Source organism: Sorex araneus, chromosome 6 (assembly GCF_027595985.1).
Source record: "Sorex araneus isolate mSorAra2 chromosome 6, mSorAra2.pri, whole genome shotgun sequence".
Lineage (NCBI taxonomy): Eukaryota > Metazoa > Chordata > Mammalia > Eulipotyphla > Soricidae > Sorex > Sorex araneus.
The window spans coordinates 57,726,443-57,749,437 of record NC_073307.1 but is presented as its reverse complement, the minus strand read 5'-3'; the positions used below and the strand labels follow the sequence as shown (position 1 = coordinate 57,749,437).

Genomic DNA, 22,995 nt, shown 5'->3' with positions numbered 1-22,995 from the left:
GTTTGAATCCCAGCATCCCATATGGTCCCCTGAGCACCGCCAGGGGTAGTTCCTGAGTGCAGAGCCAGGAGTAATCTCTGTGCATTGCCAGGTGCGACCCAAAAAGAAAAAAAAAACACCTGGGTTTGAACCCCAGCACCACATATGGTTTCCTGAGCACTGCCAAGAGCGATCCCGAAGCACAGAGCCAGGAATGAGCCCTGAGCACCCCTGTGCGTGGCACAGGAAAGAAAGTAAAATTAATTATAAACTGCTAAGTAGCAGTCTACAAAACTCAATGCACAGAAAGATGTTGCATTCTTTATGGAAACAATGATGCAGAATGGAAATTTTTAAAACTATGCATTTGCGATGGTGGCAGAAAAAAATCAAGTATCTGGGCCAGAGAGATAGTACAGCGGGTAGGACAATTGCCTTGCATGCAGCTGACCCTGTCCGATCCCTGGCATCCCATATGGTCCACCAAGCACGGCCAGGAGTAAGCCCTGAGCATCATTAGTTGTGGCCCCAAAACTAAAAGAAAAAAAAAAGAAACTAGAAGCAGTATCTAGAAGTTAATCTAACAAAGTAAAAGACCAATTTATGACATCCCTCACCCCACCCTCCGGCAACTCAGCAGCCATGCCTCTGGTTGGTGCCAGATAACCTCGTCATCAGCCACTATCCAGTGGAATGTCCTCTCTTGGAAGGGAGCAACATGACTCTCACCATAACCATACCGCTGGATCCCGCACTAGGCTGTTTCATTCGGGGTACCCCAGAGAGGGGCGGGTGAAACCCCTCCCCACCTCAAAGGACCCCGCACAGCAACCGACCCCGCAGCAGCATTTGCGGCCACTGGACACTTCATAGGACACACCCTACCAGTACTCCGCACCACATTTGATGGGATTCAAAGTAGGAGGCAACCAACCTTACAGGGAAATATTATGGCATTTGGTTCTGCTTTGGGGCAAGGATTGGGGTTTGGGATGGAAACACCCGAAATATGATGGTGGGAAGGTATAATGGTGGTGGGATTGGTGTTTGAATATTAAATGTAATCAAATATTGTGAACTACTTTATAAAAAAAGACAAATTTAGTGAAAATTCTAATTCACTTTTTTTTTTGGGGGGGGGTCGTGTTTATATCTGGCAATATTTAGGGTTAACTTCTGGCTCTGTACTCATAAGTCATTCCTGGGGACTGGAGTGATAATTAAGTGGGTGTTTGCCTTGCACGCCAACTCTGGCTTGATTCCCAGCTTTTCATATTGTCCCTTGAGCAGAGCCAGAAATGACCCCTAAACATCACCAGGTGTGTGACCCAAAAGAAAAACAAAACAAAACAAAACAAAACAAAAAACCTCACTCTTGGTGGTGCTCTGGGAATCATATAGGCTGCCGGAGAGCAAATCTGGGTTGGCTGCATGCTGCCCTACCCACTGTGCTACCTCTCAGGCCCCTAATACACTTCTACATGAAACAAACGACACAGGAAAATGGAAGCATCCTCCTTGCTCATGGATTAGAAAAATCAACACAATTAAAATGACCATCTCACCCCAACTAATTAACAGATAAATAGGGGTCACCAATAACACACCTCAGGCTACAATGTGCATTAATTAAACCACGTTCAAGTGTGAAGCAAGAGCAGCATGCCCCAGTGTCAATGTATTAAAATTCCCACTCATTCTTTTTTTTTTTCCGCTTTTTGGGTCATACCCGGTGATGCACAGGGGTTACTCCTGGCTCTGCAATCAGGAATTACTGCTGGCAGTGCTTGGGAGACCATATGGGATGCTGGGAATCAAACCCGGGTTGGCTGAGTGCAAGGCAAACACCCTACCCACTGTGATATCACTCCAGCCCCTCTCACTCATTCTTTAAGGATCACTGTATCGCTGTCATCCTGTTGCTCATCGATTTGCTCAAGCAGGCACCAGTAACGTTTCCATTGTGAGACTTGCTGTTACTGATTTTGGCATATCGAATACACCACAGGTAGCTTTCCAGGCTCTGCTGTGTGGGCTGAACAAATATTTCTATAGTTTGTATGGAACCATAAAACTTCCACAATCACCAAAGCAATTATAAGCAAGAAAACGGGAGGCATTATACTCCCAAACTCTAGTCTTTACTACAAAGCTACAGTAATCAAAACTTCATGGGACTGGAGCAAAGACAAACTCAGGTTACTGGAACTTAAAGAGTTCAGATGTAAACCTTCAAATACATAGGCAGCTAATTTTTTTTTTGGGTCACACCCGGCAATGCACAGGGATTACTCCTGGCTCGTGCACTCAGGAATTACTCCTGGGAGTGCTCAGGGGACCATATGAGATGCTGGGATTCGAACCTGGGTCGGCCAGAGCAAGGCAAACACCCTACCCGCTGTGCTATTGCTCCAGCCCCCATAGGCAGCTAATTTTGATTAAGTAGCCAGATGTATGATAAAGTGGATAAAGCAAGGAGCACTGTGAATCTATAGAAACAGAAAAAATGTGACACATATTCACAAAACAAAAAGGAGAAGCAGTCATCAAAAATTAAACTCAAGGATCTTAAGACAGAAGAATGCTAAGCGTCCATAACCAAGTTCAGGAAACTAAATGGAAGTCAGAGAGAATGCATTTCAGAGAATGAATTATCATGAGCTGTCAAGAGGCACAGTGGAAACCTAAATTCATATTTAGGAAGAAGTCAAGCTGCAAGACCTACACATTTGTGATTCTAATTTGAAAACTGAAAATATCAATAGTTGCTAGAGACTATGAATTAAATAATGGTGAAGAGAAAGAAGACAATTTTTGGGGCAGCAAACAACAAAACGATTATAATGCTTGACACATTATCAATACAAAACCCATACAAATGCATACAAATGGGTGAAAATACACAATCTAAGGACTTTGGATGAAAATGCTGCATCACTGTTAGTTCAAAACTATAATAAATTACCCACTCTGACTGACAAGCCCATAAAATGAAAGGCACGTGTGCACAGGCAGGGAGTATATTAGAATTCTGCCAGCTTTGGGCTAGTGATGCTGGGAGCCTAGAATAAACACATGGTTTCAGGCCTCTGGGTTTGCACTTTCCTGTAAGTGCATTTGCCCAGGTAAAAAAAAGATGCCCTCTTTGGGTCATGGCATAAGGCAGCCTACAGATCAATTTAATTTCATCTTGGTGGGGCTGGAGCAATAGCACAGTGGGTAGGGCGTTTGCCTTGCATGCAGCCAACCCGGGTTCGATTCCCAGCATCCCATATGGTCCCCTGAGCACCACCAGGGGTAATTCCTGAGTGCAGAGCCAGGAGTGACCCCTGTGCATCGCCGGGTGTGACCCAAAAAGCAAAAAATATAAAATAAAATAAATTCATCTTGGTTAACTCTAAGGTTATTAACTGACTCTAAGGTCATTAGCTGCTCAAAATCCACACATCAGGAGTCAGGTCTCTGATGTACTATGTACTATGTACTATGTCAGGAGACATAGTACAGCGGGCAGGGGCTTGCATGCAGCCAACCTGGGTTCAATCCCCAGCATCTGATATGGTCCCCCTAGCACTGCCAGGAGCAATTCCTGAGTGCAGAGCCAGGAATAACCCCTGAGCATCACCAGGTGTGACCCAAAAAAGCAAAAAAAAAATCTATATACCAACTTTATCATGTTTATACATATTTCCCTGTAATGGAAATTTTTTTCTTTTATTATGGACAACCCCATTGTCGCTCAGGGGGTGGGACTCTGAACAGCCCTGATGATGGCAGTCCAACTATGGAGGCCTGAAGATTTGGTGCTTGTGCTTCTGAGCGCAAGGACACTCAGTCCAGTGGTACTTGAGGCTCACCAAGGACACCAGATAAGTGCCGGGGAAGAGGACATCACAGCTATCCCCAGTGATGCTAGAGGTACCTGACAATTCTAAGGATCAAATTAAGAGCTTCAAGCAAGCCAGAAATGTGGATTATCACTTGAGCTCTCTTTCTAGCCCTTTGCTCTACTTTTTCATCTTAACTCAGGAATACACATAAAGCTCATGAAGTACAACGAGAAACAAGCTGAGCAAAAAGTGTTTGCAAAAGCTACTCACTAGAGACTTATTCATCATCTCTTAGAGAAGCAGAAGACCCAGAAGTAAAGCTGAGAGGGAAGGTGAATGCATTAGCCATGAAAGGCAGGATGAGGCTTATTCACGGGGGCTGGGTCTCCTCTCCAGAGCTCCCTATTTACGCACTAGCTGGAGAAACTTCTGTGGGACAAGCATTTTGCATTGTGAAAAGGAGCAGGATAGACTCACAAGCTCATTAATTGGTAGAATTTACTTACAATTCATCCTTAAGCTAATGAAATGTATTTCCTACTACCTTAACAAATAGTGTCGAGCCCCACCGGGGCCGGTGCTCGGCTCCGGCCGGCCGGGTTTTCGGCCCGAGTGCCCAAGCCTCTGCAGAGCTGGTGGATGTGGAACGAGTGGGAATCAGAGACAGCTTTAGGAATTGGGGCTCCAGCAAGTGCTTGCACCCACATATGGAGACTGTGAACTAACTTTGGGTACATGCTGTTCCAGGAAGGGAAATGATTCATTTTCAAACTTAAATCTTCTCGAACTTAATTACTATAATACAGAAAGTGTAAACCGCGTGGCCGCCGCGGCCGCGCAACATTTTATCTCTTCATTCTCATCAGTGGAAAACCTATTATCAAATATTTCCCTGTTAATAGAGCTGTATTCTTAGGGGATAAATTCCAACAAAAATAGTGAGTCTGTTTTGAAACTCTAACAACAATAGTGAGTTATGTATTGAAATCTGGAATGTAATCAAGGTAAAGAGAAAAGGAAGTGAAATTATCACTCACGTACGAGGTGGGTTGGGGGGTGAGGGGTGGGATGTATACTGTTTTCTTTTTTTGTTTGTTTGTTTGTTTTGTTTTTGTTTTTGCTTTTATTGGTGGTGGAATATGGGCACTGGTGAAGGGATGGGTGTTTGAACATTGTGTAACTGAGATATAAGCCTGAGAACTTTGTAACTTTCCACTTGGTGATTCAATAAAATAAATTAAAAAAAAAAACAACAAATAGTGTCAAGAATTACACTTAACTTGGGGCTGGAGCAATAGCACAGCGGGTAGGGCTTTTGCCTTGCATGTGGCTGATTCAGGTTCGATTCCCAGCTTCCTATATGGTCCCCCGAGCACCACCAGGAGTAATTCCTGAGTGCATGAACCAGGAGTAACACCTATGCATCGCCAGGTGTGACCCAAAAAGCCAAGAAAAAATAAAGAATTGACTTAACTCCGCGGACCCCCCCACCCCCGTCTTTTTGGTCACACCTGGAGGTTCTCAGGACTTACTCCAGGTTCTGCACTCAGGGATCACTCCTGGATGTGCTTGGGGAATCAAATGAGATGTTGGGGGTTAAACCTGGGTCAGCTGCATGCAAGGCAAACACCCTCCCCTCTGCATGAGGGCTGCGGCCTGTGATTTACTCTTTTTAATGCTCATTCATAAAATGGCAAGCTGGGGCTGGAGTCATGGTACAGTAAGGAGGCAGTAAGGAGGGTGTTTGCCTTGCCAGCACCAAGCCAGGGTTCATCCCCTGCACCCCATCACCCCTACTAGTCTTCTGAGCACAGAGTAAGTGGTAAGCCCTGAGGAATGCCACCCCCACGTGACTCCCCCCGCCCCAAAAAAAGTCTGTGTTGGTGGTATATGGTTAGTTTAGCTGCCTCTCACACAACGCTGAGTTATGTTCCCGATGGCAGAGGTACTCCAAGTCGGGTCTCCATCAGGGCACCCGCGGTTGTAAACTATCTGAACTTTGCAGAAAGAATATTTATTGCAAACAACTTTTTGATCCATTATTTCACAGGACACTCACACTTTTTTTTTTTTTATGGTTTACAGTCAATCCCAGTACTGATTTCCAAAGATTTTCTTCCCTGTCCTGACTACTGCCTTGTGAAGTCCAACAATGAGCTTCATCATCTGACTTGCTTTGGTCAAGAGGGAATCGGGAGAGAACGCGGGGTGGGGGGCGGGGTGGGGCGGGGGTGCCGGGGGCGCGGCTCGCTGGAACACGAAACACGGTCATCTTGGGAAGAAACGCCGCCCTGGGTCTCCTCCCCAGCTGTCTGCCCACCACTCGTGTCCACAAGCGTCTGGCTGCCCCTCCAGTCCCTCTCCTGCCCGGCTCCTCCTTCACCCTGTGTCCACACGTGTGCTGGCGACTGAGGGCTGCAGGGCCCCGCGAGGAAAGGCAGGAGACAGTCCCTGCTGGCTCTGACCCCTCCCCACACTCCGTGTCCACCTTCTGGCCCGAACCCGCGTGTCAGCAGTTTTCAGGGAGCAGCACCGGCAGCAAACGCCAACCGTCCCGACCTGCCCCTTCGCGGGGGAACGTGCGACCAAGACACCCTCTGCAGCGGCGACACTGCTGCAGGGACAGACCTCCCCCAAGCGTCCACCAGGGTGCTAGAGCCTGAACTATGATCGCTCACGGCAGCCCCTTCCCCTCCCACAACTCTTCTCTGCTTTTCTCACTCACACACTTGGTATCTTAACTCTTTTTCACAGTGTTCCCTGGCCACCAAACCTGGAGAAAACGAGGCGGAGCCTGGCTCCCACGGGGCTCCTGCCATCCAGGGTCCACCCTAGGCGGGCAGCAGGTCCTGAAACCTCATTTCCACTTAAAGCCCTCGGCCGTCTTTCTGTTTCTGGGAACTCACGGCCCCTCCACGTTCAGACAAGCAAACACACCAACGCACCTTTAAACATCCTCGGTTAAGTATTCTCAGCACCCGAATTATTACACCGCACAGAGACCTGAGCTCCGGCACTGACAGACCCAAGCACACGCACCTTACACAGACCGAGCTATCACCTAGCATACAGAGCAGAGCTCCTGCACCCGCACAGACCCGGGCTCCTGCACCCGCACAGACTCGAGTTCCTGCATCCGCACAGACCCGTTTCTGCAGCTACAGACCGAGCTCCTGCACCCGCACAGACCCGAACGTCCAGCCCCTCGCACAGACCCGGGCTCCTGCACCCGCACAGACCCGAGCGCCCAGCCCCTCGCACGGACCCGGGCTCCTGCACCCGCACAGACCCGAGCGCCCAGCCCCTCGCACAGACCCGGGCTCCTGCACCCGCACAGACCCGAGCGCCCAGCCCCTCGCACAGACCCGGGCTCCTGCACCCGCACAGACCCGAGCGCCCAGCCCCTCGCACAGACCCGGGCTCCTGCACCCGCACAGACCCGAGCGCCCAGCCCCTCGCACGGACCCGGGCTCCTGTGTGGGGAGCCGTGGACGAGAAGTCTTAGGCCCCTCTCCCCCACAGCTTGTGATCTCTGCATGACCTCCGCCTGCCTCAATAGAGGGACTGAAAACAGACGTTCACGAGCCCCCGCTAACAGGATATTGAGCCACAATGAAAACAGTTAGGGCTGACAGCTCTGTTCCTGCTCTCACTCTGATCAATACAATTGTCAAGGATGTGTAAGTTAATGATTACACGCACAAGCCCCCTATCTTCACTGCCCATCTGCTGTGTACGTTGTGTACGTGACCTACGAGTTTCTCAATCCCCCTGCAAAGTATATAAGCATCAACTCTGCCTTGAATAAACGCTCTAGACCCTCACGAGTCTTGAATCATTCCTTAACCCTTTCACCTTTACAGGTCCCTCAGGAGAGACTTTCACCCACACCGTCGGACTGCCCCGGCTGCAGAGAGAGAGAAGCTGCTGGTCAGTTCTCTGTCTCTCTGCCGCAGGGAAACACAGCCCGACAACTGGCGCCCAACGTCGGTGGATCCCCCGTCTCTCCTCCCCGGTCGACGGTCTATCCCGGGTCTCCTCGTGTTCGTCCCCTCGGAGTCGGAATACGTGTGAGTTTCCTCCGTGCATGCACCTCGCGACCCTGTTGCCCCATTTTTTACATTTAGTCGACCCCCTCGCCTCTGGCTACGTCCTCGTGACCACAGTATTCAGGCTTTTGCCTCCCTCTTCTCGCCCTGCGTTATGGGCTCCCTTGTTAGTACTGAGACCAAGTTCCTCCAATCCTTACAGGACGAACTAGTCTCCCGCAAGGTCCATGTTTCCAAAGCTGACCTTTCCCAATTCTTTGCTATCCTACATAAGGCTTCTCCCTCATTCGTTCTTACTGCTCCTAAAATTGCTCGCTCCACCTGGCTCTCCCTAGGCGACGAGTTGTCCACCTACTGCGACGAACGGCATGACCCTGCCTTCAAGGACTGCATCTTAAAATACTGGCAGCTCCTTGATGGCATTATTACCGCTGCTCCCATTTCCCAATCCTGTGCTGCTATCATCAAGGATGGCCAAGCTCTTTTGGCTTCCGCCTCCCGCGCACAGACCCCCGTCCTCCCTTCGGATTCATGCCCCCCATCTTATGCCTCTGCCTCAGCTTCGGCCCCTCCGCCACCCACTCCTTCCTCTTCTTCTTTTGTTGCTCTTGAACGCTCACCCTCCCCCACTCCCCTGTCTCCCGAAGACCAGGCCGACTTGGATGCCGCGGCAGCAGCCTATCACGGGGACCCTCCCCTAATTTCTCTTGCTGCAACTCCTCCTGATCCCCCTTTGCAGGCCTCTTCGGCTGCAGCGATGGATCGCCTATCCTCCTCTATAGACCGCCTTCTCTCTCTCCTGTCGCCTTCTGACACTCCACAGGGTTTTCCTGTTATTTTGCGCCCCGTCCCCCAGGACCCTCCCTCCACCCCTGTCGCCCCTGCTGCCCCTCCGGCGGAGGGCTCCCCTGCATCTTCCGCCTCCTCAATCCACCCCATGACCACCCGCTCACAGGCTCAGGGTGCGGCTCGCCGCCTTGTCCCTGCGGTCCAGCCCTCTGATTCCCCCCGTCCTCACCCCCCCACCCCTCTTCCGACCCTCGCGGAGGCGGCGGGTGCTCTCCCGCAGCCCTCTCCTCCGCCCCCTCGCCGCGGCCCTGGCGACATCTATCGCCAGGAACTCGAGTTCAGGGACCTCGATCAGGCCTCTCTTAGGGAACTCCGCAAAGCCGTTCAGGATTACGGCGCTCGGGCTCCCTACACCCTCTCCTGTTTGGAAAGCCTCGCTTACGGCGGCAACCTTTTCCCCGAGGAATGGCGCATCACTGCTCGCCGCTGCCTCCGCCCTGAACAAATTATTCTTTGGGAGGCGGAGTTTGTCAATAACTGCAAAGATCTCGCCCGAACAAATGAATTGGAATTCCTCCAGATCTCGGGCTCAAAGCCCTATGACTCCATCCATGCTCAGCGGGACCTCCCTTATCACTTACTTAACCTTACATCGCAGGCTGCTCTTAAAGCCTGGAAATCCCTTCCCTCTTCCTCTGCCCCCTCTCTTCCCCTTGCCAAAATTCAACAGGCTGATGATGAACCCTATCATGCCTTTATCTCCCGCCTCTTAGAGGCCATTGATAGAACCACGGGCATTTCAGATACTTCTAACCCCTTTGTTAAGCAGCTTGCCTTTGAAAATGCTAATCCTGCCTGCCGTCAACTTCTTCGTTCCTCTAAACCCTCTCGGTCCTTGGAAGAAATGATTTCTCTTTGCAAAAATGCTCATTCCTTTGCTACACAGGTGGCTGGAGCCTTAGTGGCTTTTCAAGGCCAAAATGCTGGCCACGTGTGCTACTCTTGCGGTCGCCCTGGCCACTTTGCTGGGAAATGCCCGGAGCGGCGCGGCCCTATTGTGCAGGCTGGCTCCACCTCCGAGCGCCCCTCCCTCTGCCCCCGATGCCGCCGCGGCCGCCATTGGAAATCCTCCTGCCGCGCGACCACGGACCTGGATGGGAATTTTCTGGGACCTAACCCCCTCCTTACCCGCCGCCAGCCACCCGCGGCTCAGGGAAACTCCTTCAGGGGCCGCCCCCAGGCCCCGCGCCCCAAGCCTCGTTTTACTCCCTTTGTCCCAGCCTCGGGGGTTCAGGCGGGCACCTCCCCAGCCCCGGCCCAGGCCCTGTATGCGGGAACTCAAGCCCCTCCGCCAGCACCCCAGTACCCGTTGCTGGATTACGCCCCTCTACCTCCACCCTCTTCCGGGCCTCCCCCGGCTCAGCAGGACTTGACCTCTGTGCCTCCGCCCCACACTTATTAACACCCCAGGGCGGTGTTTATTCCATCCCCACTGGCATTTTTGGCCCCCCTCCGCCTGGATATTTTTTTATGATCATTGGCCGAGCTTCCTCCACCTTTGATGGCCTTATTATTCAGCCTTCTATTGTTGATAATGATTACACCGGGGAAATTTTTCTCCATGCTGTTGCTCCTTTTAAGCCCGTACAGCTAGTGCCCGGACGCCGTATTGCACAGGCCCTTCCCCTCCCCCTAGCTGTGGAATTGCCGGCGCTTCCCCACCCCCGCGGCGCCACCCACCCTGGTTCCTCCGATGTTTACTGGATAAAAACCATCTGCCAGGAGCGCCCCTCCTCTATTCTTTCCCTATCTATTCAGGGTCGCCGTTTCCACGGCCTCCTTGATACTGGAGCTGATACCACCTGTTTTTCCCCCAGGACTGGCCCGCCGACTGGCCTACCTCTCCTTCCCCCAACCCTGTTAGCGGTGTTGCTGGTACGGCCAAGCGAGTCCTTCTCAGTGCCCGTCCTCTCATCTGGCAAGATGAGGACGGTGACTCCGGCCTGGTTCGCCCCTATATTATCCCTGGCCTCCCTATTAACCTTTGGGGCCGTGACCTCATGGATCAAATGGGCCTTGTTATCCTTAAGTGCAAAGACAGAAAGATCCTTGACCAAATGCTAGCCTCTGGCTATGTTCCCTCTAAAGGCCTCGGCCGTTTTTTGCAAGGGATAACTAAACCCATCTCCCTCTCCCCCAACCCTGGCCGTCAGGGCCTCGGCTACACCTCCGGGACACAGCCTCTCCCCTCCCCAACCTCCGTTTATGCACCGTTTGCCCTTACTTCCCCCCCCCCCCCCCGTTTCCCCCAACCCTTGGCCTTCCCTGCGCATTTCATGGTCCTCTGATGACCCCATTTGGGTCCCGCAATGGCCTCTTTCGGCTGAAAAGCTGGCCGCCGCCGCTTCCCTAATTCAGGAACAACTTGCCGCGGGCCACATTGAGCCCACAACTTCTCCTTTTAATACCCCCATTTTTGTAATTAAGAAGAAATCCGGCGCTTGGCGCCTTCTTCATGACCTCCGAAAAATTAACGCCTCAATGCACCCCATGGGAGCGACTCAGCCTGGTCTCCCTGTCCCCACCGCCTTCCCTAAGGATTCCCATAAGATAGTTTTGGATCTTAAGGATTGTTTCTTTTCCATTCCCCTTGATCCTACAGACTGTCCTCGTTTTGCCTTTTCCTTACCTCCCACTAACGCTGCCGGCCCGGCAGCTCGCTATCATTGGAAAGTTCTTCCACAGGGCATGGCGAATAGCCCTACTCTTTGTCAGATTTATGTAGCCTCCTATGTGGACCCTTTTTCGCTCCCTTTACACTTCCGTCTCCTTTTATCACTATATGGACGATATTCTTTTGCTCTCCTCTGACCAGGATCTCTTGATCCGTGCCGCCAATCACCTTGTCTCCTCCCTTCAATCTCACGGATTTTCCATTTCCCAAGATAAGATTCAACTGCACCCTCCTCACTTATTTCTGGGTTTTGAACTTTTACCCTCCTCCGTTCGCACTCAAAAGTTGCAGCTCCGCACTGCCCATTTGAAAAAGGTAATGTGGACTCAATTTCTGTGTGAATGTGCTGCGTTGGGTGCGCACCGGAATGAGAGAGGACCGGTCCGAATGAATGCAGGAGTGTGATTTGTGCAAGTGCCTTTAGTGTGTGTGTATATTTGTCTCATTATATTTCTCTTAGTTATGCTTATTATTATCAGCAGAGAAGTCAGGAAAATGCAAGATCATGTGGTTGAGTGTTTAATAATATCAGGAATGAAAAAGAGTGTCGCTAAGGTGGTCTATCCACCTCAGAAGTAGTCTTGATCTTAAAATAGTAACATCTGGCAACCTTAAGCTTCAACAACTTGGTCATAGTTTTGCCGGCTTATATCAACAAAAGCGCTTTCTTGACCCGTTTTTAACAAGCAGGAAACCGGCTGGTCAGGCAGAGAAACGGGGAGTAATGTTCCCAATCGGCCGACAGGGCTTAACTTTGCCCTGGGGACTTCTCCTTCCTTTCTCAGTCTGTCAGTTCTCTTCCTGCCATTTTTTGAAGGGTCAGATCGATCGATCAAATGCATACATGTGCACATGTAGTGGTGTTTTTTTGTTAGTAAATTCATTGTCTGTCTGTCTGTCTGTCTGTCTCTATGTGGAACACTTGAACTTGAGTGTTGGAGTCAGAGTGAAAATCAGCAGTAAAAATTAGACCAGGGAAAGCAGGATCACTACAAGAGATCAAAGTGGTATGTAGTCAAGCAATTTAAAGGGTTGAGGTGTTTTTTGGAACTTGTTAGACCAAGTTAAACAGAGATTAACCTCTGTTAAACAGAGATTTCTTATCAGAATGTTGAGCCTATGTTGAACCTATGGAAAATGCAAAATTCTCAATCTAGATTTCTTATTGTAAGAACATTAATGGCTATTAACAGTTGTAATTCTTCTGAAGTTCAGAGTCTCTACTATCTAGGAAGAGCTGCAGAAGTAGCGCCTAAAACTAAAGTGAAATAAAGCGTTCAGAGGATGCAAGGCTTTATTTTACAAGATTCAGCCAATCTTAATGAGGAATTTAGCCAGTTTACAAACAGAGGTACAGAAGCCATCAAAATAGTTTTCTTATGTTTCCATAAACATTGACAGTCCAAGTGTCTTTTCTATGTTATTATCAAAGGTTAGTCAAAAAAAAAAAAAAAGGGAACTCTTTTTGTGTCTGAAAGCATGTTTGTATTGTGGAATTGTTAGAGAGCTCATGATTTGAAATAACTAAGATACAAAAACTATTGGATTTAAGCCAAAGAAGGTTTACTCATGTTTTATAAAAATTGATGGTTTAAAGGTCTTATGCTGTTGTGTCAGTGTACATATGCATCTGCATTGGATTATTAGAATGTGAGCTGAAATAATTGTGGAAAAGCAGGTTCAAAGAGTAATAGTTTAGTTAAAACATGAGTTTCTAGAGTTATGAATTTGGTTGCAAATCTTATCCTACTGGTATTTTATTTGATCTCTGAGACTTTTGGTAACTAAAATTTCTAGAGATACTTAGCAAAGAATTATAATAGATTAATCTCAGGTGTCAGCCTGATAGTCTGAAGCCATAGCATTGTGCCTTGGTTAAAGTTTGAGATAAGAATGGAGTATTTCATGGAAAATGTGGGAAATTTTACTGACTATTGTTAAATCAGTCTGTCTAGTACATGTAGATGCATGTTATTATTCTGATAACTTTATTCATTGCAAAGCTTTGTCACCAGATATCATATCTAGCTCTGACCATCACATAGAAGTTTGTATGCAAGTGTGAGATCCTTAATGTTTTATGGTAATCTATGAGTGTTTTAATCTTTATATTTGTGTTTTCCTAGAAATCAGAATTCTAAGATGTCTCCTGGTTAATTTCTAATGTGGAGTGAACCTTTGCCCAATGAATATGTTGTAAGAACTTTAGTTGTGAGCATCTTTAAAGTTGTTGAATATCTATAGAACTGACCTAATGCTTTTGAAATAACACTGAAAGTAGTTTTGTCATGTTAAATGAAATGATTGGTAATTTGTGCCCAAACTTGGAAGATCATGTTGTACTAAGTTCAGTAAAAATAAGAGTTTAAACTTGTGGGACTATAAAGAATATAGATGTATGTCTTAAGTCAGAAAGATAATGGATGCAGATATCATCAGTTGGAAAAAGGAAAGAAACTGATCACTGTTTTAAGAAACTCTTTAAATCACATGCAGAATTGTTCTAGTATGTTTTTGGTAGGATCTATGGAAAAGATATTGGATGGATTGTCTGGAACTCCTGTTACAGTGCTCTTAGATTATTGAATTCTTCAAAAGTTGTGGAAAATCAAGTGTTTTTTTTTTAAAATGGGATTAAATGAATTAGACATGTTTAACTGTACACTGGACTCCCAGTACAGTGCTCTTATTAATGGGAAGTCAAGGTTTTCAACATGGAATTGAATGGGTTAAACATGATGTAAATTGTACACTTTTCCTCTACAGATTTTAGCTTCTTTGACTAGGACCCACAACAAATGGGTGTGTTGCATCTCACTGTGAGTAAAGTGAAATGTTTGCTTTTCTCTTCTTTTGTACCTTCAGTATGTTTTTGATGCTTCATGGCACTATGTTGGTTTGCATAAATCCAGATAAAAGTCTTTCCTCTCTGTAATAGGGTCTACCCCTCATGCAGACAGGAAAATCAGTTATGAGACCCCAAAGCCCTCTTTCAGGGAAAGAGTCAAGGGATTGGTCTAAATGACAGGAGCAGGTATTCAACAGGTACTGTTTCAAGTACCCTACAAACCTCAGGGAGACCCTAGAGGCCAGTTGGCTTAAGGAAAGAATGGAAATCATCACTGCTATGGAAAATGAGAAATCCGGCAATCTGTGTGACTGACACAATCTGGGCCTACTCAGCATCAAGAAAAACCCTGGAAACCAGGATCTCTCCCAGCCCTGAAAAAGGGAGGGGATGGACTCCTTTCTGCCAGGATGCATCTACGGAAAAGGCCACGCCTGCGTCCATAACCCTGATACGGAAGAAACCCGCTGGCTCCCGGAGCGCCTTATCAAGCCGTTCACCCAACCCAGGGCCTCGGCCCCTGAGGATCCCCCTTCTTCTTCCCCTACAGATCTGCTCTCCGACCTCGCCCTGCGCGGCTCCCAACGCTACCGCCGCGAGCCCATTACGGCCATCACAGTCGGACTCCTCCTGGCGGTTGGTGCTGCTGGAGCTGGAACTGGCATCGCCTCCCTAGTTGAGACGCGTGGTCATCTTGCCACTCTCCAGAGACTGGTTGATGCGGACATTGCTGATCTAAAACAGGGCCTTGACCATCTCACTAATACTGTTAACTCCTTGGCAGAAATGGTCCTCCAGAACCGTCGTGGCTTAAATTTAGCGTTTTTAAGGGAAGGGGGAGTGTGTGTTGCTTTAAAAGAAGAGTGTTGTGTTTTTAAAGATGAAACAGGCCTAGTCAGAGATAGTATCAGACGTGTAGAGAAAAATTTAGAAGATAGACGCAGAGAAATTGATCAGAGTGAGAGCTGGTACAAGAACTGGTTTTCAACCACACCGTGGTTATCTACATTGCTCCCAGCTTTACTGGGACCCTTTATTGGCTTTATGTTGCTCATATCCTTTGGCCCATGGGCTTTTCGACGCCTGACCACCTTCGTGAAGACTCAAATCGACGAAGCTACAAAAAGTCATCCCAACGTAATGTACCAGCGCCTGGAGACTGTTGAGATGTCACCACCTGAATATCTCAACCTTGCGGCTTTCGAGATGCTCAGCAAGAAGCCTCCGTCGGTGCGATCCAGAGTAGCCAGAGCGTGGCGAAGGCTGCGCTCCTGCTGCAACCGTCCGCAGCCGACCCGTGAGTTGCCGCCTGTCTGCTAAAAGTAAAGAAAAAAGGGGGAGCTGTGGGGAGCCGTGGACGAGAAGTCTTAGGCCCCTCTCCCCCACAGCTTGTGATCTCTGCATGACCTCCGCCTGCCTCAATAGAGGGACTGAAAACAGACGTTCACGAGCCCCCGCTAACAGGATATTGAGCCACAATGAAAACAGTTAGGGCTGACAGCTCTGTTCCTGCTCTCACTCTGATCAATACAATTGTCAAGGATGTGTAAGTTAATGATTACACGCACAAGCCCCCTATCTTCACTGCCCATCTGCTGTGTACGTTGTGTACGTGACCTACGAGTTTCTCAATCCCCCTGCAAAGTATATAAGCATCAACTCTGCCTTGAATAAACGCTCTAGACCCTCACGAGTCTTGAGTCATTCCTTAACCCTTTCACCTTTACAGGTCCCTCAGGAGAGACTTTCACCCACACCGTCGGACTGCCCCGGCTGCAGAGAGAGAGAAGCTGCTGGTCAGTTCTCTGTCTCTCTGCCGCAGGGGAGCGGCCCGACACTCCTGCACCCGCACAAACCCGAGCGCCCAGCCCCTCGCACGGACCCAGGCTCCTGCACCCGCACAGACCCGAGCGCCCAGCCCCTCGCACAGACCCGGGCTCCTGCACCCGCACAGACCCGAGCGCCCAGCCCCTCGCACGGACCCGGGCTCCTGCACCCGCACAGACCCGGGCTCCTGCACCCGCACAGACCCGGGCTCCTGCACCCGCACAGACCCGAGCGCCCAGCCCCTCGCACAGACCCGGGCTCCTGCACCCGCACAGACCCGGGCTCCTGCACCCGCACAGACCCGGGCTCCTGCACCCGCACAGACCCGGGCTCCTGCACCCGCACAGACCCGGGCTCCTGCACCCGCACAGACCCGAGCGCCTGCACCCGCACAGACCCGGGCTCCTGCACCCGCACAGACCCGAGCGCCTGCACCCGCACAGACCCGGGCTCCTATCCTCTCGCAAGGACCCGGGCTCCTATCCCCTCGCACAGACCCGAGCTCCTATCCCCTCGCACAGACCCGAGCTCCTGCACTCGCACAGACCCGAGTTTCTGCAGCTACAGACCGAGCTCCTGCACCCGCACAGACCCTGCCTCCTATCCCCTCGCACGGACCCGGGCTCCTACTCCCTCGCACAGTCCCGACCTCCTACACCCGCACATAGCTGAGCCTCGCAACCAGCACACAGACCTTCAGGGACAATCACTACGAGAAGCCTGGAGCTGGGCTGTCTTGGGTAAAAATGGAGGCGTGGGCGGGTGCACACGTGCGCAGAAGGAACCCAGAAGACTTCCCAGAGCCCCGTGTGGACTAGTTGCGTAGCCTACATTTCCCACAATGCACTGCACCGCGTCCTCAGCATCTCTGCTTTCCCCGCAGACTTCTTGCGCAAGCCCGTCAGCATCGTGGAGAAAGTCAGGGAGCAAATTAGGGAGCAAGCCCAGAGGCTACTTAGGGAGGTGCAAGGAAGTCTTCATTTCTATGTGACTGCGCCCAAAAGTCAGTGCTTTAGGCTTCGATTTGCTGGCCAGCGCTGGACAGAATAGCGGGAAGGTCACTTGCCTTGCACACAAGCGACAGGGGTTCAATCCCCGCTTATCCCATGTGATCCCCGGTCCCCCCCCCCCCCGCCATGTCCGCCAGGAATGATTCTTGATTGCAGAGCCAGGAATAACCGCAGAGCACTGCTGGGCCCCAAAACAAAACAGGAGAAAAACCCGGATTTGCTGGTGAGGGTCTCTTCAGAAGCAACCACATTGAATCTTGGTTTTAAGAAATTCCGTTACCAAAATCAAATATATGGTCCTGCATTGTGATACCTCTAGTTTCGAGTAACCGGTCTCATGTTCGTTATTTATTATTTATTTTTTTTCCGCCTCACCAATATGAGAAATGTGCGCTGGCTAGATGGACATACTTATGTAGCTGATGGGTTTACAGGCTACAAGATATGGCACGGCTGCTTTGTGGCTGCGCGCTTCTGGGAGCTTGCTTTTAAGTCTCTGGATGTTGGCCGTTGATGGATTACACACACCTGGGTTCCTCTGCCGGTATCTTCATGCGTGAGGCCCATCCAAATGTGTGGAGAGGGGCCTCCAGCATGGCTCTAGCTAGGTTCCGGTGGTCTTCGGCTGCCGAGAGCTCTGCTTGGGGTGGGGAGGGAAGCTGGAGCCCATCCCCTCCGAGGTGTCCCAGGGAAGACAGCCAGGCACCGGGCAAGAGATTCTCTGCATCGCTCTCTTCTGGGAGCTTGCTATTAAGTCTCTGGATGTTGGCCGTTGATGGGATTACACACACCTGGGTTCCTCTGCTGGTACCTTCATGCTGATACAGAACATAATAGCAAGCTAGAGCAACAGAATTCTGAGTGCAAAGAACTATATAGCAACTTTAAAGACAAAATACAACAGCAGCAATAAAGGACTAGTAAAAGAGAAGGGGCTGGAGAGACTACAACTTGTCTTGCATACGGCCAGCTGAGTACAATCCCGGTGAAAGGACACAACAAGCACCACCTTTCCCTTGGAGGAAAGATATTTTTTCTCCCTAAGAGCAGACCGTTGAAGTTAGCTACTCACCAGGTGACCCACAACCCAATGAGGAAACGAGGACCCTGCTCACATGACACGTTTGACATGCACATGCCCTGTGGGGATGCTGCTATTTCATAGCAAGTGGTAAGAGCCCTGGAGACAAATTGGAAATTATATTGTGCTTATAGACCCCAGAGCTTGGGACAAGTGGGAAGGATCAATCGGAACTTGAAGGAGTTTTTGGCTAAATTAACCTTTAAAACTGGCTAGGGGGGTTGACACTCCTGCCATTTGCCCTGTTGCGGGTGTGATGATTCCCATACCTGGAAAAAATCTCCCCTTTTGAAATCGTGCATGGCAGACCAAAAAAGGGAGGTGGGGTGGAAAAATGAACAGGTACATCTGAAGACAGGATACTGAACTGGCATATAAAAAAGTCTCACCACCGCTTATTACTGGGAAAATCCAAACCAAAACAATGAGATTTCATCGCAAACATGTCACATATCAAAAATACTGGGAGGGCCAAAGAGATAGTACAGCAGGTAAGATGCTTGTCTTGCACTCAGCTGAACAGGGTTTGATCCTGGAACCCCACAAAGTCCCCTAAGCCTGCCAGGAATGAGTTCTAGAGAGCCGGAAGTTGGGTATGGCAAAACAACCACCCAAAACATCAAAACTACTGGCAGTGGCTGGAGCAATAGTCCAGCAGGTTGGAAGCTTACCTAACATGTGGCTGACCCCACTGTGACTCCCAGCGTCAAAGTTCCCTAAACCAGACAGGAGTGATGCCTGAATGCAGAACCAGGAGTAAGCCCTGAGTACCACTGGGTATTCCCTCCCCTCTCACCCCCACCCCCCAAGAAAATGATAACAATCTGCTATTGGTGAGATATGTTGAAAAAGAATTCTCATCCACTGCTGGTGAAAATGTTCTCTGGCTTAATCCCTATGGATAACAGTATGGACATTTCTCGGGGTGTGTGGGGGGGATTAGTTGAGTTTTCATACTACCCAGCAATTCTATTTCTGGATATCTAAAAATTCATTCAAAAGGACATAATGAACTGGACTAGTAATACAGCAGGTAGGGCATCTTGTCTTGCACACGACCAACCAGGGGTTCAATACCTAGCATCCCATATGACCTCCCAAAATCAGCCAGGAGTGATCCCTGAGCAGAGAGCCAGAAGCCCTGAGTACCACTGGGTCTTCGCATCCCCCAAAAGACACATGTACAGCATTATTCATTGCAGTATTTAGCATAAGAGCTAAGCTATGAAAGTATTTAGCATAAGAGCTAAGCTATGACCTAGGCATGAAAATAAGAGAAGTATGTTAAGTACACACACACACACACACACACACACACACACACACACACACACACACACACACACCCCAATCGGGTAGAACGGATCCAGACCAAAAGAACAGCTAGTACAGATGCACTGGAGCTGGACTGTCCCAAGCTGATCACAGTGTTAGTAAGAGATTTGTGCCGGGTAAACTCCAGATCCAGGAAGGCTTCCCCTGGGCTAAGCCACTTCCTGGCTTATGCCACTTCCTCAGAGTCCAGAGTGGTTGGTCCAGGAGACTGGCATGTTGGCTAACAGACTGAAGAATACATCTCTCAACTTCTCTGATTTGACCTATCCACCTGTTCCTTCCTGCTATAGAGAAGCTGGTGAGAGTTTTGTCCTCAGCCAGGATCAATAGCATGAAAGGTATGAGTAGGAAGGCAGGGTTGGGAAGGGGGAACTGCAAGATGGTCCCAGCCATAGACACCTGAGAACAAAGTCCCAGGAGTGTCTGAGGTCTCTGTCAATACCCTAGGCAGTTGCTTTAGAGGCAAAGGTGGAGATGGAGCCCCCGATCCTTTTTACAAGGGAAAGATGGCTGAGTCAGCTCATATCCCAATCCTTCTCCTAGACTTATTTTGGTCAGGAACTGGGCATAACCAGCAGTACTCAGGGCTTACTTCTGGCTCTGCACTCAGGGATCATTCCTGGCAGGGCTGGGGGCTCATATGGGATGCCGCAGATTGAACCAAAGTTGGCTGTGTGCAAAGCGACCCATACTATCACTCTGGTCCTTTTTACTTTTAATTATCCTAGTCTCCTCATATCTTCTTGCCTTACTTTTTTCATTCCTCTACTATTCTCTGGTTCCACCCCTTTTTATTCAAGCTGGATGATCTGGAAATGCTCCAGGCCATGCTCAAGACCAGAGCAAGAGAAAGCCAAAAGAAACTATGGGCCCTGGGGCTGAAGTGATAGCACAGTGGGTAGGGCGTTTGCCTTGCACACGGCTGACCCAGGTTCGATTCCCAGCATCCCATATGGTCCCCTGAGCACCACCAGGGGTAATTCCTGAGTGCCGAGCCAGGAGTGACTCCTGTGCATCGCCGAGTGTGACCCAAAAAGCAAATAAAATAAAATAAAATAAAAACTATGGGCCCTAACTATGTAGGCAACAGTTACATAAGGAAATCCAGGGTGGTGGGACAAGAGGGGTCTACCAAATCCCAATTGGGCAGTAGGTCTTCAGAAAACATCCCGGGAAAAACACAGCCAAGGAAAACATTACATTCAGAGTCTGGGTGTGGAGTGGTGGGAGGAGACAGTGCTAGGAGTAGGTGTGAAATGCATGGAGATTCACATCAAAAACCTAACGCCGCCTGCCGCCCAGTTCCAGGCAGATCAGAGTCAGAGTGAAATCCAGAGCTGCCGGAGGCCTGTACTCCCAGGTATGGAATATCTGCACCTAAACTAAGAAGTTATTCCATGAGCTTCAGAGAATAAAGATGGTGACTCAGTGACATCTGCAGCTGTCTGTGATGTGAGTGTGGGGGAGGGGGGCAGTGAGACCTAAGGACAAAACCCTGTAACAATCTATTTTTTTTTGGATGGGGGATGTTGGGGGGGTTGGGCTACATCTGGAGGTGCTCAGGGGACAATATGGGATGCTGAAGATCAAGCCCAGGTTGGCTGTGTGCAAGGTAAGTTCTGTACCTGCCCTACCATCTTTCCAGTCCCTTAACAGTCTTAATCATATGCTCTTAGCTACTTCACTGAAGTCCCCTAAAGAAGCTTTAAAGTGGGGGTTGGGGGGCCACACCCAGTGGTGTTCAAGACCTGCTCCTGACTTTACATCCAGGGATCACTTCAGGAAGGGCTCAGGGAACTATATGGGGTGCTGGGGATCAAACAAGGGTCAGCTGCATCCAAGATCAGTACCCTACTTGCTGTCCTATCTCTCAAGCCATTTTACAACAGTTTCACATGTGTAGACCAGTCCACACGTTAGCAGTTCTAACCAATACGGTGAATCAGTGATTTTCAACCTTTCCACACCTTAGACCGGCACACCCATGGGCACTGGTTGAAGCCCACTTCCACAGGACACTCAGCTTGTTTGACACGCTCTTCTGTAACCTCACCCCAGACCAAATTAATGTCTGATCAACAGAACTCCAGAAACCCTAACAATAAGGACAATGATGCTCATCCAGTCACTTCTATGTACAAAGTACCAAAGTGATTTACTAGTTAAGAAAGGTAATTGGGGGTAGGGGGAGCAATAGTACAGCTGGTAGGGCATTTGCCTCACACGTGGCCAACCTGGGTTCAACCTGGCATCCCATATGGTCGATATGGTCCCCCAAGCATCACTAGGATTAATTCACGAAAACAGAGCCAGGTGTAATTCCTGAGCAACACTGGGTGTGACCCAAAAAGTAAAAAAGAAACAGAGAGGAAGGAAGGAAGGAAGGAAGGAAGGAAGGAAGGAAGGAAGGAAGGAAGGAAGGAAGGAAGGAAGGAAAGAAAGAAAGAAAGAAAGAAAGAAAGAAAGAAAGAAAGAAAGAAAGAAAGAAAGAAAGAAAGAAAGAAAGAAAGAAAGAAAGAAAGAAAGAAAGAAAGAAACTGGGTCCAGATATAGTACAGGTGAGGCAGTTGCCTTTCATGCAATAGGCCCAGGGCCGATCTCCAGGACAACATATGGTCCTCTGAGCATCTCTGCCAGGAGTGGTCCACGAGTGAAGAGCCAGGAATAAACTCTGAAAGAAATGTAATTGGAGCTAAATATATGTTGTCCTCATAGGCCCCAGATGTGTGCAGTATTACCAGTTCTAGAGCTACTATCAACCCAGAGCTACTATGTGTTTCTATATCCAGATTTGAATGTACTGAACCAATTAGAGGCAAGAAAGAAATAAAAATGTGTATTAGGTCAAAATACAGAGACTGCAATATAAAGATCTTCCTCTCCTTGAAGAGTTCCAGTGTTCAATGTTCAGGTCCCCAAACTCGAGAGCACAGAGTTAGTGAGAGAGAATTCTCCACTTCCTCAATATGAACGGAGATGACAAGAGCAGTGAGGAGAAAATACCCTCTGGGAATAGTTCATTCAACTCAGAGAAACCAGACAATATATTAAACTGGATTAAATGAAAATATCACATTTTAATACTGCTATTAGGGCCTGGGCTTGTAACTAAAAGCAGAGCAAGTAACAGTACCTGTCTGCCAAGTGGGGGTCCTGGGTTGGATCCCCAACACCACAAAAGGAAATAAAACTGCACTCATCAGCGCTGGTTTGGTTTGCTAAAAAAGAAAACTAGTTCAACAGATTAAAAACCCTTAACAAGATTAAATACTGACTGATATAAAAGAAAACCAAGAACATAGGCACAGATCTTTGGCAAAATTTAACTTTTTTTTTTTTTTTTTTTTTTTTTTTTTTTTGCTTTTTGGGTCACACCTGGCGATGCACAGGGGTTACTCCTGGCTCTGCACTCAGGAATTACCCCTGGCCGTGCTCAGGGGACCATATGGGATGCTGGGATTTGAACCCGGGTCGGCCGCGTGCAAGGCAAACGCCCTACCCGCTGTGCTATCT

The 22,995-nt window shown here is 49.1% G+C and overlaps 1 protein-coding gene across 1 annotated transcript in view; it reads right to left on the bottom strand.

Annotated features, from left to right (window-relative positions):
- The window catches only part of LOC101542434 (zinc finger protein 568-like), a 36,892-nt gene extending 27,764 nt beyond the window's left edge, over positions 1 to 9,128 (bottom strand). The window contains exon 1 of the mRNA XM_055142724.1: positions 9,090 to 9,128. The gene's annotated coding sequence lies outside the window, so the exon portion shown is untranslated. The remainder of the gene's footprint in view (positions 1 to 9,089) is intronic.
- Positions 9,129 to 22,995: the final 13,867 nt, after the last annotated feature.